The sequence below is a fragment of the Mesoplodon bidens genome, assembly GCF_964165515.1.
Source record: "Mesoplodon bidens genome assembly, chromosome: 2".
In the NCBI taxonomy this organism is placed as follows: domain Eukaryota; kingdom Metazoa; phylum Chordata; class Mammalia; order Artiodactyla; family Ziphiidae; genus Mesoplodon; species Mesoplodon bidens.
In genome coordinates, this window is record NC_138177.1 from 36,754,394 (window position 1) to 36,769,836 (window position 15,443).

The following is a 15,443-nucleotide window of genomic DNA, read 5'->3' on the forward strand; positions in this document are numbered from 1 at the left end:
GAAAGGAGCACTGTCCCAGGGCAGCCTCAGGCCCTGTGGGTTTCAACTCAGAAGGAGAATGTTGTTGCTTGATCCTCTTTCGCATTTTAAAAAGGACAAGGAAAGGCTCTGTGTAAAATGTTTTACTTCTGACCTTTTTTTTATTACTCCAAACTGCTGGATGTTGAAAACCTTGCATTTACTTGTGAATTGCCAGTCTGTGTTTATGTATAGAGGAGGGTAAAGACTTGAAGGGTCAAAACTATTTTCAGTTTCCCTGTAAATTTCTCCACAACTTAGCTTTTCATTGCGCATCCTATATTTATTTCTGTGTAATTATGCCATTATTTGGTGCATTTTATGACCAGAGATGCTAAAATTGTTCTATCCCACTTCTGTGCTCAAGTCAGATGAGCCAAGATGGCGCCACAGAATCCAGACCCACCCAGAAGTTAGACGGGGCCTCATTTATCCATGGAAGATGGTGCTGGATGAACACACTGATTTATCCAGGAGAATGAGCACAGAAACATTGTAGGTTATAGTGTGAAATATTAACTCCAAGACAGAAAATTAATTAAGAGCACACTACGTACTTGTGTTCAAGGGAAGCCAATAGCAGATCTATTTCATATAGTGAAGGCAAAATTAGGAGTTAAATGCAAAATAGAGGAGAAAAGGGAGAAGGAAAAACTGAAGACAAGTTGGAAATAATGAACTTTGCCTTTTCTTGGGTAAGCTGTTGATTAGCAGGCAGCTAGCTAAGACGGAGGTCAGGATGTTCTGCCCTTGGCAGCTGGATGGGTCATCAAAGAAGATAATTCTAGTCATTTATGGATTCTCCAGAGCCCCTGGGAGTATAACTGGGCTGTGAACATGACAAGCGGTCTCTCTGTTATGTCTGCCAGAGTCCTGGGTGAGCACCCCTCTCTCTGTTGTGCTGGTCTACCCCACAACCCTTATAAAAATTTCTCAGGAGCAAACAAATGCAATCAACCTAAATGTCCAACAAAGGGAAAACTGCTAAATAAACTATAGCATATCTTCAGCAGAGGTTACCAAAGATATTTTTAAATGTTTTACTAATTTAAGAAAATGTAATGAAAGAATATGTAATAGTGTGGGAAGTTGTTAATGATATACTGTTAAGTTAAAAATAAAAAGTAGATTTCAAAGGAATAATATACAGGGAATTCTGGGTAGAGATGACAGAATAAACACACGTGTATTTTTTTGGCTCCTCCCCAAACCCTGCTAAAACAACAATAAAATGATTTTTTTTCCTAAATGAAATAAGCTCTTTGTTAGAAACTTAGCAGTGATATTAATAAACACAGATTCTCTAAAACGGATAGCAAACAATGAAAATTTGCGTTAAAGCAAGACTAAAGGAACATAAACCTGGGCCTGTAACTATGGCCTCAAAGGGTATTTTTAAAGGCATACACTTGCAAACATAGGGAGGAAAAAAGAAAGTGACAAAATTTGGAAGCACATGGATGAGTGATCCACACAGGAGAGTCCAAGGAGATTCCCAACCTGATGTTGAAGGGAGACCAAGTAAAAAGGGCAAAAAGTCTGTGTAGGAGTGAATCAGAAGGCTCCAAGGAAAGATTTCTTAAGGAAGGTGAAATTGTTGGAATAACTAATATGTTTGACTTTACAGAGAGGAGATATAGGCAACTGGCAGAGATTTGGGGATTGAAATAATAATAAGGACAACTAAACAAATAAAAAGGAAAAACAATCATTAACACAAAAAAAAAAAAGGTAATCAGACAAGGACTATATCCATCAGGATCCAAGCAGGAAATAGAAATTATACAGTAATTTGAAAGAGTTATTAACTATAATAGTGGATTAGTGTAAGGAGGGATTGGCTGGTAAAATGTGAAGAAAACTATAGCGTTCAAAGATAGCAGACACAAGGGGCAGCCACCAGCCCCTCCAGCTGAGATAAAGCACCAAGGAAGCCCCTCCCTTCCCAGGACTAAGATCCAGCTCACTGAGTAGCGGAGAAGTCTCCGTGGAGCTGTGACAGAGGGACTTGCTGGAAATCTCTAAACTTGCTTAAAACCCACCCTCTAGGGTTCTAGAAAAAGCCATTTATGGAGATGTGTCTCACTAGAGACACCAGAAGGGGAATTAGGGAAGCCCCTGGCCGTTGTGCACTACAGGAGCCTGGACATCCGAGACGGGCACAGTAGAATAGAGATGGAAAGCCCCTTCCTTCTTGCAGTGTCTCTCCGGCACCTGCTACTGACAGGGCTTAACGTGGTGCCACCCAGCAAAGGAAAACTATTTAAAAGGTCCAATATGATTCTCACAGAGCAGGCAATGAAGGGTAGATTGGAGCTGAGAGGCCATAAATTGATAACTGGCACAAAGATCTTTTTTAAGTTTATTGTGAGAATAAAATCAGATAAAATATGTGATGCTCTTAGCACAGGGCTTGGAAAATAAAATGAGTTCTCAGTTAATGGTAGTTACTCTACCGGGTGATTAGTTGGCTGTTAGCAAAGAACACTTTCAGTGTATTCTTGGGTAGCTAAATGGATTATCAAAGAAAACAATTTCAGTTCTTTTTAAAGCTTTTTTAAAAAAATTATTTACTTTATTTATTTTTGGCTGTGTTGGGTCTTTGTTGCTGTGCACAAGCTTTCTCTAGTTGCGGCGAATGGGAGCTACTCTTCACTGCGGTGTGCAGCCTTCTCATTGCAGTGTCTTCTCTTGTTGCGGAGCATGGGCTCTAGGTGCGCAGGCTTCAGTAGTTGTGGCTCTCGGGCTCTAGAGCGCAGGCTCAGTAGTTGTGGCGCACAGGCTTAGTTGCTTCGTGGCATGTGGGATCTTCCCGGACCAGGGCTCAAACCTGCGTCCCCTGCATTGGCAGGTGGATTCTTAACCACTGCACCACCAGGGAAGCCCTCAGTTCTTTTTCGATTATCCACGAGACCTCAGGAGTTCAACTGTGAGGTATATGTGACAATAGATGTGGATATACTGGAGTTAGGAGATCGATGAGAAAATCCATTAGCAGAGAATTTCAATAGCCTAGGAAAGAAATGAGGAGGGTCTGGGTGGGTGGAGCCACACCCTAAAGAAACACTAAGGCCTCAGCCATGGCAGTGGGTGACCCACCAGGTCAGAAAGTGGTTGGTCTTTAAGGAAAGATGTCTTCAGAGCAAAGCACAGGATCTACCCTTGTAGAATGCCTTAGTTGGAAAGCTCTGGGCTGCAGGTAACAGAGAGTCTGGCTAGCCATTGCTTGAACACTCACACAATTGGAAGTAGACCATTCCAGGTCAGGTCAATTCAGTGGCTCAGAAAGGATCCAGGTGGCATGAATGTGCAGCTACTGCCATTCGTGCACTGCTGGTGTGAGTGTAAATTGGTACCATCCCTTTGGAAAACTGGCACTATCTGCTAAGTCTGAACATAAACATACCCGATTACCGAGCAGCTCCACTCATAGGTGACAAAAACACTCTTCATGGCAGAAGAATGCTCATAGCAGCAATATTTGTAACAGCCAAAATCTGGAAACTATCCCCATGTCCATCAAGAATAAAAATGGATAACTAAATTGTAACATATTCTCCCAGTGGAATTCTATTCAGCAATGAGAATGAATCATCTGTAACTACATACAACATGGATGAATCTCACAAATGTAATGTTAAGTGAAAGACACCAGACGCAGAAGAATACTGTGCATTCAGAAAAGGACTTGTCGGGATCCAATCAGTTTCCATCTATATGAGGTACAAAAGCAGACAAACTTGTCTATGATGTTAGATGTCAGGATAGTGTCTACCCTTGGGGGAAGGTAGTGATTAGAAGATGCTGCTTACACAGGTGTGATCAATGTGTGAAATTTCATGGAGCTGTATGCTTATAATCTTCTACATATATGTTATACTTCAGAAGTTTAAAAATGGGAGAAAAAAGTGTCTGGTACTTTCTATTTTTCCTTTCTGTCTTCTTCAGATGGTTGGCCCTATTTTCAGGCTTCTACCCTCATAGTTGTAAAGTTGCTGCCAGACTGCACACATAAACTCTTTACAGGGATGCATCCAAAGGCAGGAAGTTGGGCATTTTTCCTTGTCATTCTCCTTTTAGTAAGGAGGACAACCTTCTCCAGAAACCCTCTGGGTGATTTCTCCTCAGGTCCCATCAATTGGGATTGGTCATATGCCCCTGTTCTAGCAGCATGGGAAGCTGGAAACACAACTTTTGGCATGTCCAGCCCCCTACCAGAGGCTGAAAGGAGAGGGAAGTTTGAAGGAACGATTATAGGATGGGAAACCAATAGTGTCCACGCCATATAGTAAGAGTCATACATGTTGCTGAAAGACTTAATCACTAGCCAGATCCAGAGAGATATAGCTCCTTTCTGATAGGGAGGGCTAAGTGAGGTAAGAAGGTGGTCCTAGGATATCAGAGAGCCCCATCAAGTAGGTACTAGGAGGGAAAACTGGACTTGGAATCCCATCTCTAGTTCCCACTCTATTCTAACCAGTTGTGTTACTGTGGGCAACTTACTTCAACTCTAGACCTGTTTCTACATCAGTAACATGAGGAGACTGGACCAAATCCAAAGTCAGTACATCTTGCATGAAACTTCATTACTTCAAGGTCCTTGAAAGGAGGACATTGAACTGCTTTTGTTGCTGACATTAGATAATGTTGCCCAACTGTTATTATGAAAGGTTTTCCCTTTTGGTGTTTTTGAGGTTGGTTTGCTTCCTTCTGTAAGCACTTTTTTTTTTTTTTTTCGGTACGCGGACCTCTCTCCGCCGTGGCCTCTCCCGTTGCGGAGCACAGGCTCCGGACGCGCAAGCTCAGCGGCCATGGCCCACGGGCCCAGCCGCTCCGCGGCATGTGGGATCTTCCTGGACCGGGGCACGAACCCGTGTCCCCTGCATCGACAGACGGACTCCCAACCACTGCGCCACCAGGGAAGCCCTGTAAGCACTTTTTTGAAGCACCGTTCTCACAACAATTCTCCATCCTTCTGACATCGTCTTTCCTCTCTCTCTCACACCTGTTAGACCTAAACAGGGAGTAATCCATCTCCACTACCCTCCCAACATACCACATGAGTACCACCCACAATCAAATTTTTTTACATAACCAATACTTTCCTAGAACTAAACAAATGGATTTGCCTCAGAATAACTTAATAATAACTCACTAACTGACTTCCCTAAATAGGTATATAAGCATCACAATTAACGATGAAGCGAATTAAGTTCAACCACCAGTGCATCCTTATTCAGTGATCTGGCAAAAGTTCTATAGTCTCAGTTTATCAGTTCAGTGTTCAGTTCATTCTATTTTTGGTCAACAAATATTTATTGAGCAACTTACTGTGTACCAGACACTCTTCCAGATCCTAGGTATACATATATGAGTAAGACATAGTTCATACCTTCAAAGAGCTTTCAGTCACTGTGAGAAACAGATGATTTCACAATACTAAGAGGAAAATAATGATTATAAATCTGTACTGATGGACACACAATGCATAAAGATTTAATTTATATGACAATAGCAGCACAGAGGAGAGAAAAACGAATGAAGCTATATAGAAGCAAATCTTTATGTACTATTAAAGTTGGCATTAATTTGAACTACACTGATAAATTAAGATGTTTATTGTAATCACCAGGGAAATCACTAAGAAAATAATTCAGAAACTATATAGTAAAAGAAACAAAGGAATTAAATGGTATACTAGAAGATACTGATTTAACACAAAAGAAAGCATTAATGGAGGAATAAAGGAACAAAAAGTCATAAGACATTGAGATAACAAATATTAAAATGGCAAACAAATCCTACTTTATCTGTAATTACATTCATTGGATTAAACATTCCAATTAAAAGGCAGATACTGCCAGAATGGATTAAAAAACACAATCCAACTGTATGATATGTACAAGAGAGATACTTTAGATATACTTTAGATTGAAAGAAAAAGAGTGGCGAATGATATTCCATGCAAAGAGTAACCAAAAAGAGTTTGGGTGGTTATACTAATATCAGACAAAAGAGACTTTAAAAAAAAAATGTTGCTAAAGACAAAGAAGGACATTTTATTTAAAAAAATTTTTTTTTAATTTGGCTGCACCGTGCGGCATGTGGGATCTTAGTTCCCCGACCAGGGAACGAACCCATGCTCCCTGCAATGGAAATGTGGAATCTTAACCACTGGAAGGCCAGGGAAGTCCCAAAGAAGGACATTTTATAACGATAAAGGTTCAGAATCCGTCCAGAAGACATAACTACTATAAACACATACGCACCTAATAATGGTGCTGCAAGATACATGAAGCAAAAACTGACAGAATTGAAGGGAAAATAGACAATTCAACAATAATAGTTGGTGACTTTAATACATACCCACTCTCAGTAATGGAAGAACAACTATACAGAATATCAATCAACAAGAAACTAGGAGACTTGAACAACACTATAAACCAACTACACCTAGAGATCTATAGAACACGCCACCCAACAAAAACAGGATGTGCATTCTTCTTGAGTGTAGTAGAAACATTCCAGGATAGCTCATGTGTTAGGCTATAATACAGGCCTCAATAGATTTAAAAAGACTAAAGTCATACGAAGTATGTTTTATAACCATGATGGAATGAAATTAGAAATCAGTAACAGAAGGAAATTAGGGAAATTCACAAACATGTGGAAATTAAACAACATACTCCTAAAAAACCAATGGATCAAAGAAGTAATCACAAGGGAAATTAGAAAATGAAAACAAAATGCAAGGTACCAAAATTTATAGGACGTATCTAAAGTTTAGAGGGAAACATATAGTCAATGCCTGTATTTTAAACAGAAGAAAGATCTTAAATCACTGTAAGATAGAGGGATGTGCAGAGGCTTAGGGGAGCTGAGAGATGGGGTACTTACCTTTTCCATAAAGATGACATTTTAAAGAATGAGTAAGTCTGGAGGAACGTGGGAAGGGAATTCCAAACAGAGGACAACTTGAGCAAAAGCACACAGGCATGAACTAGCATGGGGTATGCAGAGGAGCTTTACACAGTTCAGTGTTTCCAGAATGTAAAGTGTGCGGCAAAGAAGGCTGAGAAGGCCATAGGGGTAAGTGGGTCCCAACCCTGGGGGTTTTATATGCTCTGCTGAGAACCTTCGGCTTTATTCTTTGGGTCACTGAAAGGTTATAAGCAGGCCTATAATGTGGTTCAGATTTCCTTTTGGAAAGATCCTTCCAGATGGAGTTGTCTATGTGGATATTCTGGAACAGATTGCAAGGAGTCAAGGTGGAAAGATTGGAGACAGAGAGGCTGGAAAAAGGATCACTGCCATAATCCAGGAGAAGAAAACGGAGCCTGAACCTGAACAGGAGCAGTGGTGGTAAGGCTGGAGGGAAGGAGCTGGATTCGAGGAGTCTTTAGGAGCGAGGGTTGGTGGAAGTTGGTACTGATTGGAGGTGGGTGAGGTCGATGCGTCTAGGACACCCAGTGTTTTGGATTTGGCTGAGTGCTTGCCACAGTGAATGAAAAAACCAGAATGCCAGAGGAGAAACAGGTCAGAGGGTGTCTGAGCATTGTCTTAAACTGTTTTTCTTTTCCCCCTTTTCTTGTGCATTGTCTTGGAGGAAATGCTATCCTGGTAGTACCATTTCTGCCAGGGATGTTCTAACCTCTCTCGAAATGCTTACACACCCCCCTCATGGGTCCCCTGCACTCCCTTCCCAAAAGGGCCCCGTGCCAACGTGTCTTGCCTCCCTGTTTCTCGCACAGGGTCCCCCAGAGCACACCAGGCATGGCAGTGAGCTGTTGGCTGCTTTCTCCCTGGGCTCCTAGGCCTGCTGTGTTGAGTATCCTGTCCTCTCCTGTTCTGGGCCACCTCCCTCTTCCATGAACATCTACCTTTCAGGACAAGGTCACAAACTGCAGGCCTGAGCACCAGATTTCCCCCAACCATGTGTTTTATTTGGCCTGCCCTGTATTTAAAAAAAAAAATATATATATATATATATATATTTGCGGTATGCAGGCCTCTCACTGTTGCGGCCTCTCCCATTGCGGAGCACAGGCTCCGGACGCACAGGCTCAGTGGCCATGGCTCACAGGCCCAGCCGCTCCGCAGCATGTGGGATCCTCCCGGACCGGGGCACAAACCTGTGTCCCTTGCATCGGCAGGCAGACTCTCAACCACTGCGCCACCAGGGAAGCCCTAAAATATATATATTCTTAAATGTAAATGCCTTTGAAGGAGGGACCAAGGTTCTCTCTTTGTCATGTTCCCTGGAAACCTCTGGTTGTCTCACTCTTGGCCTGCTTTGCTCATTTCCCTTCATGCCTGGCAGCTTCAGGCTTCTGAACTAAGCTCCACTGGAAGGGGAGATGCAGGGCGTCTGGTCCATCAAGGGGCAGCATCTTGACAGAATAGTTCATTGGCTTCCCTGTCACCGGACAGGGGTTTCCTGTAGAATGCCTTTGGAAGGACAATCTTACCTCCCCCTCAAAAATAAAAACCAATTGCCCTTATATTAGACTGAATTGTATGAAATTGCCGATACTGAACTGGTTTTGCCCCCTGAAGATGGTAATTTCACATGGTTCAACTGATTAACATGATCCTGACTTAGTCACTAGTACAACAGTGGTTCTCAGCCTGGGTTGCAAATTAGAATAAGCTGGGAGCTTTTTAAAACTACCCTTGCTAGGACCTCCCCCTAAGACAATTAAATTCAAATGTTTGAGGATGGGGGCAGGCACAGGGATATTTTTAAAGTTCCTGTGCAGCCAGATTAAGGACTGCAGCTTTAGCACATCACTGGGTCAGTCATGAGAGAGGCTCAAAAAGAGTCTTCAGCTTAACTCCTTTGCATATTACCTGTGGGTGATGGGAGCTGAGTTTTAGGAGCCCAGAGCTTCCATGTGGCTGCAATTACTTCATGCGTTAAATTGAGTTAATAAAAATTAAAGAATTTCCATCACAGCAAAAAAAAAAAAGTGTATTAAATACACATGTGCATGTGGTACCATCCTAAGCACATTACAAAATGACTGCCTTGTGAGAATTAGCAATCTGGAATTTGCAATATTGTCTCTGCCAAACCCACTGAAGAGCCCAGTGGCACTAGAGAAAGACACAACAAACTGGAAAAACATTCAAAGATGTGGCCCTGGACATGCCCTCAAGAGCATACACCACAACAAAGTGTGCATTTTGGCCGGGCTAATTAAATCATTCCAGCCATACATGGCAGTTTAGTGAAACACTCTTTTTTTTTTGATTAAAGTTTTTTATTTATTTATTTATTTATTTTTAAATTTTTTGCTTTATAACAAATTTAATCAGTTATACATATACATATGTTTCCATATCCCCTCCCTTTTGCGTCTCCCTCCCACCCTCCCTATCCCACCCCTCCAGGCGGTCACAAAGCACCGAGCTGATCTCCCTGTGCTATGCGGCTGCTTCCCACTAGCTATCTACCTTACGTTTGGTAGTGTATATATGTCCATGCCGCTCTTTCACTTTGTCACAGCTTACCCTTCCCCCTCCCCATATCCTCAAGTCCATTCTCTAGTAGGTCTGTGTCTTTATTCCTGTCTTACCCCTATGTTCTTCATGACATTTTTTTTCTTAAATTCCATATATATGTGTTAGCATACAGTATTTGTCTTTCTCTTTCTGACTTACTTCACTCTGTATGACAGACTCTAGGTCTATCCACCTCATTACAAATAGCTCAATTTCCTTTCTTTTTATGGCTGAGTAATATTCCATTGTATATATGTGCCACATCTTCTTTATCCATTCATCCGATGATGGACACTTAGGTTGTTTCCAGCTCCGGGCTATTGTAAATAGGGCTGCTATGAACATTTTGGTACATGTCTCTTTTTGAATTATGGTTTTCTCAGGGTATATGCCCAGTAGTGGGATTGCTGGGTCATATGGTAGTTCTATTTGTAGTTTTTTAAGGAACCTCCATACCGTTCTCCATAGCGGCTGTACCAATTCACATTCCCACCAGCAGTGCAAGAGGGTTCCCTTTTTTCCACACCCTCTCCAGCATTTATTGTTTCTAGATTTTTTGATGATGGCCATTCTGACTGGTGTGAGATGATATCTCATTGTAGTTTTGATTTGCATTTCTCTAATGAGTAAAGATGTTGAGCATCCTTTCATGTGTTTGTTGGCAGTCTGTATATCTTCTGTGGAGAAATGTCTATTTAGGTCTTCTGCCCATTTTTGGATTGGGTTGTTTGTTTTTTTGTTATTGAGCTGCATGAGCTGCTTATAAATTTTGGAGATTAATCCTTTGTCAGTTGCTTCATTTACAAATATTTTCTCCCATTCTGAGGGTTGTCTTTTGGTCTTGTTTATGGTTTCCTTTGCTGTGCAAAAGCTTTTAAGTCTCATTAGGTCCCATGTGTTTATTTTTGTCTTTATTTCCATTTCTCTAGGAGGTGGGTCAAAAAGGATCTTGCTGTGATTTATGTCATAGAGTGTTCTGCCTATGTTTTCCTCTAAGAGTTTGATAGTGTCTGGCCTTACATTTAGGTCTTTAATCCATTTTGAGCTTATTTTTGTGTATGGTGTTAGGGAGTGATCTAATCTCATACTTTTACATGTCCCTATCCAGTTTTCCCAGCACCACTTATTGAAGAGACTGTCCTTTCTCCACTGTACATTCCTGCCTCCTTTATCAAAGATAAGGTGACCATATGTCCGTGGGTTTAACTCTGGGCTTTCTATCCTGTTCCATTGATCTATCTTTCTGTTTTTGTGCCAGTACCATACTGTCTTGATTACTGTAGCTTTGTAGTATAGTCTGAAGTCAGGGAGCCTGATTCCTCAAGCTCCGTTTTTCGTTCTCAAGATTGCTTTGGCTATTCGGGGTCTTTTGTGTTTCCATACAAATTGTGAAATTTTTTGTTCTAGTTCTGTGAAAAATGCCAGTGGTAGTTTGATAGGGATTGCATTGAATCTGTAGATTGCTTTGGGTAGTAGAGTCATTTTCACAATGTTGATTCTTCCAATCCAAGAACATGGTACATCTATCTCTCCATCTATTTGTATCATCTTTAATTTCTTTCATCAGGGTCTTATAATTTTCTGCATACAGGTCTTTTGTCTCCTTAGGGAGGTTTATTCCTGATATTTTATTCTTTTTGTTGCAATGGTAAATGGGAGTGTTTCCTTGATTTCACTTTCAGATTTTTCATCATTAGTATATAGGAATGCCAGAGATTTCTGTGCATTAATTTTGTATCCTGCAACTTTACCAAATTCATTGATTAGCTCTAGTAGTTTTCTGGTAGCATCTTTAGGATTCTCTATATATAGTATCATGTCATCTGCAAACAGTGACAGCTTTACTTCTTCTTTTCCAATTTGGATTCCTTTTATTTCCTTTTCTTCTCTGATTGCTGTGGCTAAAACTTCCAAAACTAGGTTGAATAAGAGTGGTGAGAGTGGGCAACCTTGTCTTGTTCCTGATCTTAGTGGAAATGGTTTCAGTTTTTCACCATTGAGGACGATGCTGGCTGTGGGTTTGTCATATATGGCCTTTATTATGTTGAGGAAAGTTCCCTCTATGCCTACTTTCTGCAGGGTTTTTATCATAAATGGGTGTTGAATTTTGTCAAAAGCTTTCTCTGCATCTATTGAGATGATCATATGGTTTTTCTCCTTCAATTTGTTAATATGGTGTATCACATTGATTGATTTGCGTATATTGAAGAATCCTTGCATTCCTGGAATAAACCCCACTTGATCATGGTGTATGATCCTTTTAATGTGCTGTTGGATTCTGTTTGCTAGTATTTTGTTGAGGATTTTTGCATCTATGTTCATCAGTGATATTGGCCTGTAGTTTTCTTTCTTTGTGACATCCTTGTCTGGTTTTGGTATCAAGGTGATGGTGGCCTCGTAGAATGAGTTTGGGAGTGTTCCTCCCTCTGCTATATTTTGGAAGAGTTTCAGAAGGATAGGTGTTAGCTCTTCTCTAAATGCTTGATAGAATTGGCCTGTGAAGCCATCTGGTCCTGGGCTTTTGTTTGTTGGAAGGTTTTTTATCACAGTTTCAATTTCAGTGCTTGTGATTGGTCTGTTCATATTTTCTATTTCTTCCTGATTCAGTCTTGGCAGGTTGTGCATTTCTAAGAATTTGTCCATTTCTTCCAGGTTGTCCATTTTATTGGCATAGAGTTGCTTATAGTAATCTCTCATGATCTTTTGTATTTCTGCAGTGTCAGTTGTTACTTCTCCTTTTTCATTTCTAATTCTATTGATTTGAGTCTTCTCCCTTTTTTTCTTGATGAGTCTGGCTAATGGTTTATCAATTTTGTTTATCTTCTCAAAGAACCAGCTTTTAGTTTTATTGATCTTTGCTATCGTTTCCTTCATTTCTTTTCATTTATTTCTGATCTGATTTTTATGATTTCTTTCCTTCTGCTAACTTTGGGATGTTTTTGTTCTTCTTTCTCTAATTGCTTTAGGTGCAAGGTTAGGTTGTTTATTCGAGATGTTTCCTGTTTCTTAAGGTGGGATTGTATTGCTATAAACTTCCCTCTTAGAACTGCTTTTGCTGCATCCCATAGGTTTTGGGTCGTCGTGTCTCCATTGTCATTTGTTTCTAGGTATTTTTTAATTTCCTCTTTGATTTCTTCAGTGATCACTTCGTTATTAAGTAGTGTATTGTTTAGCCTCCATGTGTTTGTATTTTTTACAGCTCTTTTCCTGTAATTGATATCTAGTCTCATAGCATTGTGGTCGGAAAAGATACTTGATACAATTTCAATTTTCTTAAATTTACCAAGGCTTGATTTGTGACCCAAGATATGATCTATCCTGGAGAGTGTTCCATGAGCACTTGAGAAAAATGTGTATTCTGTTGTTTTTGGATGGAATGTCCTATAAATATCAATTAAGTCCATCTTGTTTAATGTATCATTTAAAGCTTGTGTTTCCTTATTTATTTTCATTTTGGATGATCTGTCCATTGGTGAAAGTGGGGTGTTAAAGTCCCCTACTATGATTGTGTTACTGTCGATTTCTCCTTTTATGGCTGTTAGTATTTGCCTTATGTATTGAGGTGCTCCTATGTTTGGTGCATAAATATTTATAATTGTTATATCTTCTTCTTGGATTGATCCCTTGATCATTAGGTAGTGTCCTTCTTTGTCTCTTCTAGTAGTCTTTATTTTAAAGTCTATTTTGTCTGATATGAGAATTGCTACTCCAGCTTTCTTTTGGTTTCCATTTGCATGGAATATCTTTTTCCATCCCCTTACTTTCAGTCTGTATGTGTCTCTAGGTCTGAAGTGGGTCTCTTGTAGACAGCATATATATGGGTCTTGTTTTTGTATCCATTCAGCCAATCTGTATCTTTTGGTGGGAGCATTTAGTCCATTTACATTTAAGGTAATTATCGATATGTATGTTCCTGTTCCCATTTTCTTAATTGTTTTGGGTTCGTTATTGTAGGTCTTTTACTTCTGTTGTGTTTCTTGCCTAGAGAAGTTCCTTTAGCATTTGTTGTAAAGCTGGTTTGGTGGTGCTGAACTCTCTCAGCTTTTGCTTGTCTGTAAACGTTTTAATTTCTCCATCAAATCTGAATGAGATCCTTGCTGGGTAGAGTAATCTTGGTTGCAGGTTTTTCTCCTTCATCACTTTAATTATGTCCTGCCACTCCCTTCTGGCTTGTAGAGTTTCTGCTGAGAGATCAGCTGTTATCCTGATGGGGATTCCCTTGTGTGTTATTTGTTGTTTTTGCCTTGCTGCTTTTAATATGATTTCTTTGTGTTTAATTTTTGACAGTTTGATTAATATGTGTCTTGGCGTATTTCTCCTTGGATTTATTCTGTATGGGACTCTCTGTGCCTCCTGGACTTGATTAACTATTTCCTTTCCCATATTAGGGAAGTTTTCAACTATAATCTCTTCAAATATTTTCTCAGTCCCTTTCTTTTTCTCTTCTTCTTCTGGAACCCCTATAATTCGAATGTTGGTGCGTTTAATGTTGTCCCAGAGGTCTCTGAGACTGTCCTCTGTTCTTTTCATTCTTTTTTCTTTATTTTGCTCTGCAGCAGTTATTTCCACTATTTTATCTTCCACCTCACTTATCCGTTCTTCTGCCTCAGTTATTCTGCTATTGATCCCATCTAGAGTATTTTTTATTTCATGTATTGTGTTTTTAATCGATGCTTGATTCATCTTTAGTTCTTCTAGGTCCTTGTTAACTGTTTCTTGCATTTTGTCTATTCTATTTCCAAGATTTTGGATCTGGGAAATAGAATCTTGGATCATCTTTACCATCATTATTCTGAATTCTTTTTCAGGTAGACTGCCTATTACCTCTTCATTTGTTAGGTCTGGTGGGTTTTTATCTTGCTCCTTCTCCTGCTGTGTGTTTTTCTGTCTTCTCATTTTGCTTATGTTACTGTGTTTGGGGTCTCCTTTTTGCAGGCTGCAGGTTCGTAGTTCCCGTTGTTTTTGGTGTCTGTCCCCAGTGGCTAAGGTTGGTTTAGTGGGTTGTGTAGGCTTCCTGGTGGAGGGGACTAGTGCCTGTGTTCTGGTGGATGAGGCTGGATCTTGTCTTTCTGGTGGGCAGGTCCACGTCTGGTGGTGTGTTTTGGGGTGTCTGCGGACTTTTTATGATTTTAGGCCACCTCTCTGCTAATGGGTGGCGTTGTGTTCCTGTCTTGCTAGTTGTTTGGCTTAGGGTGTCCAGCACTGTAGCTTGCTGGTCGTTGAGTGAAGCTGGGTGCTGGTGTTGAGATGGAGATCTCTGGAAGATTTTTGCCGTTTGATATTATGTGGAGCTGGGAGGTCTCTTGTGGACCAGTGTCCTGAAGTTGGCTCTCCCACCTCAGAGGCACAGCACTGACTCCGGGCTCCTCAATTTGGGATGATGTGTTGTCTATTCATGTATTCCACAGATGCAGGGTACATCAAGTTGATTGTGGAGCTTTAATCCGCTGCTTCTGAGGCTGCTGGGAGAGGTTTCCCTTTCTCTTCTTTGTTCTCACAGCTCCTGGGTCTCAGCTTTGGATTTGGCCCCACCTCTGCGTGTAGGTCGCCGGAGGGCGTCTGTTCTTCGCTCAGACAGGACAGGGTTAAAGGAGCAGCCTCTTCGGGGACTCTGGCTCACTCAGTCCGGGCGGGAGGAAGGGGCACGGAGTGCGGGGCGAGCCTGCAGCGGCAGAGGTCGGCGTGACGTTGCACCAGCCCGAGGCGCGCCGTGCGTTCTCCCAGGGAAGCCGCCCCTGGATCCCAGGACCCCGGCAGTGGCGGGCTGCACAGGCTCCCGGAAGGGCGGTGTGGGCAGTGACCTGCGCTCGCACACAGGCTTCTTGGCGGCGGCAGCAGCAGCCCCAGCGTCCCACGCCCGTCACTGGGCTCCGCGCTTTCAGTCGCGACTCGCGCCCGTCTGTGGAGCCCCTTTAAGCAGC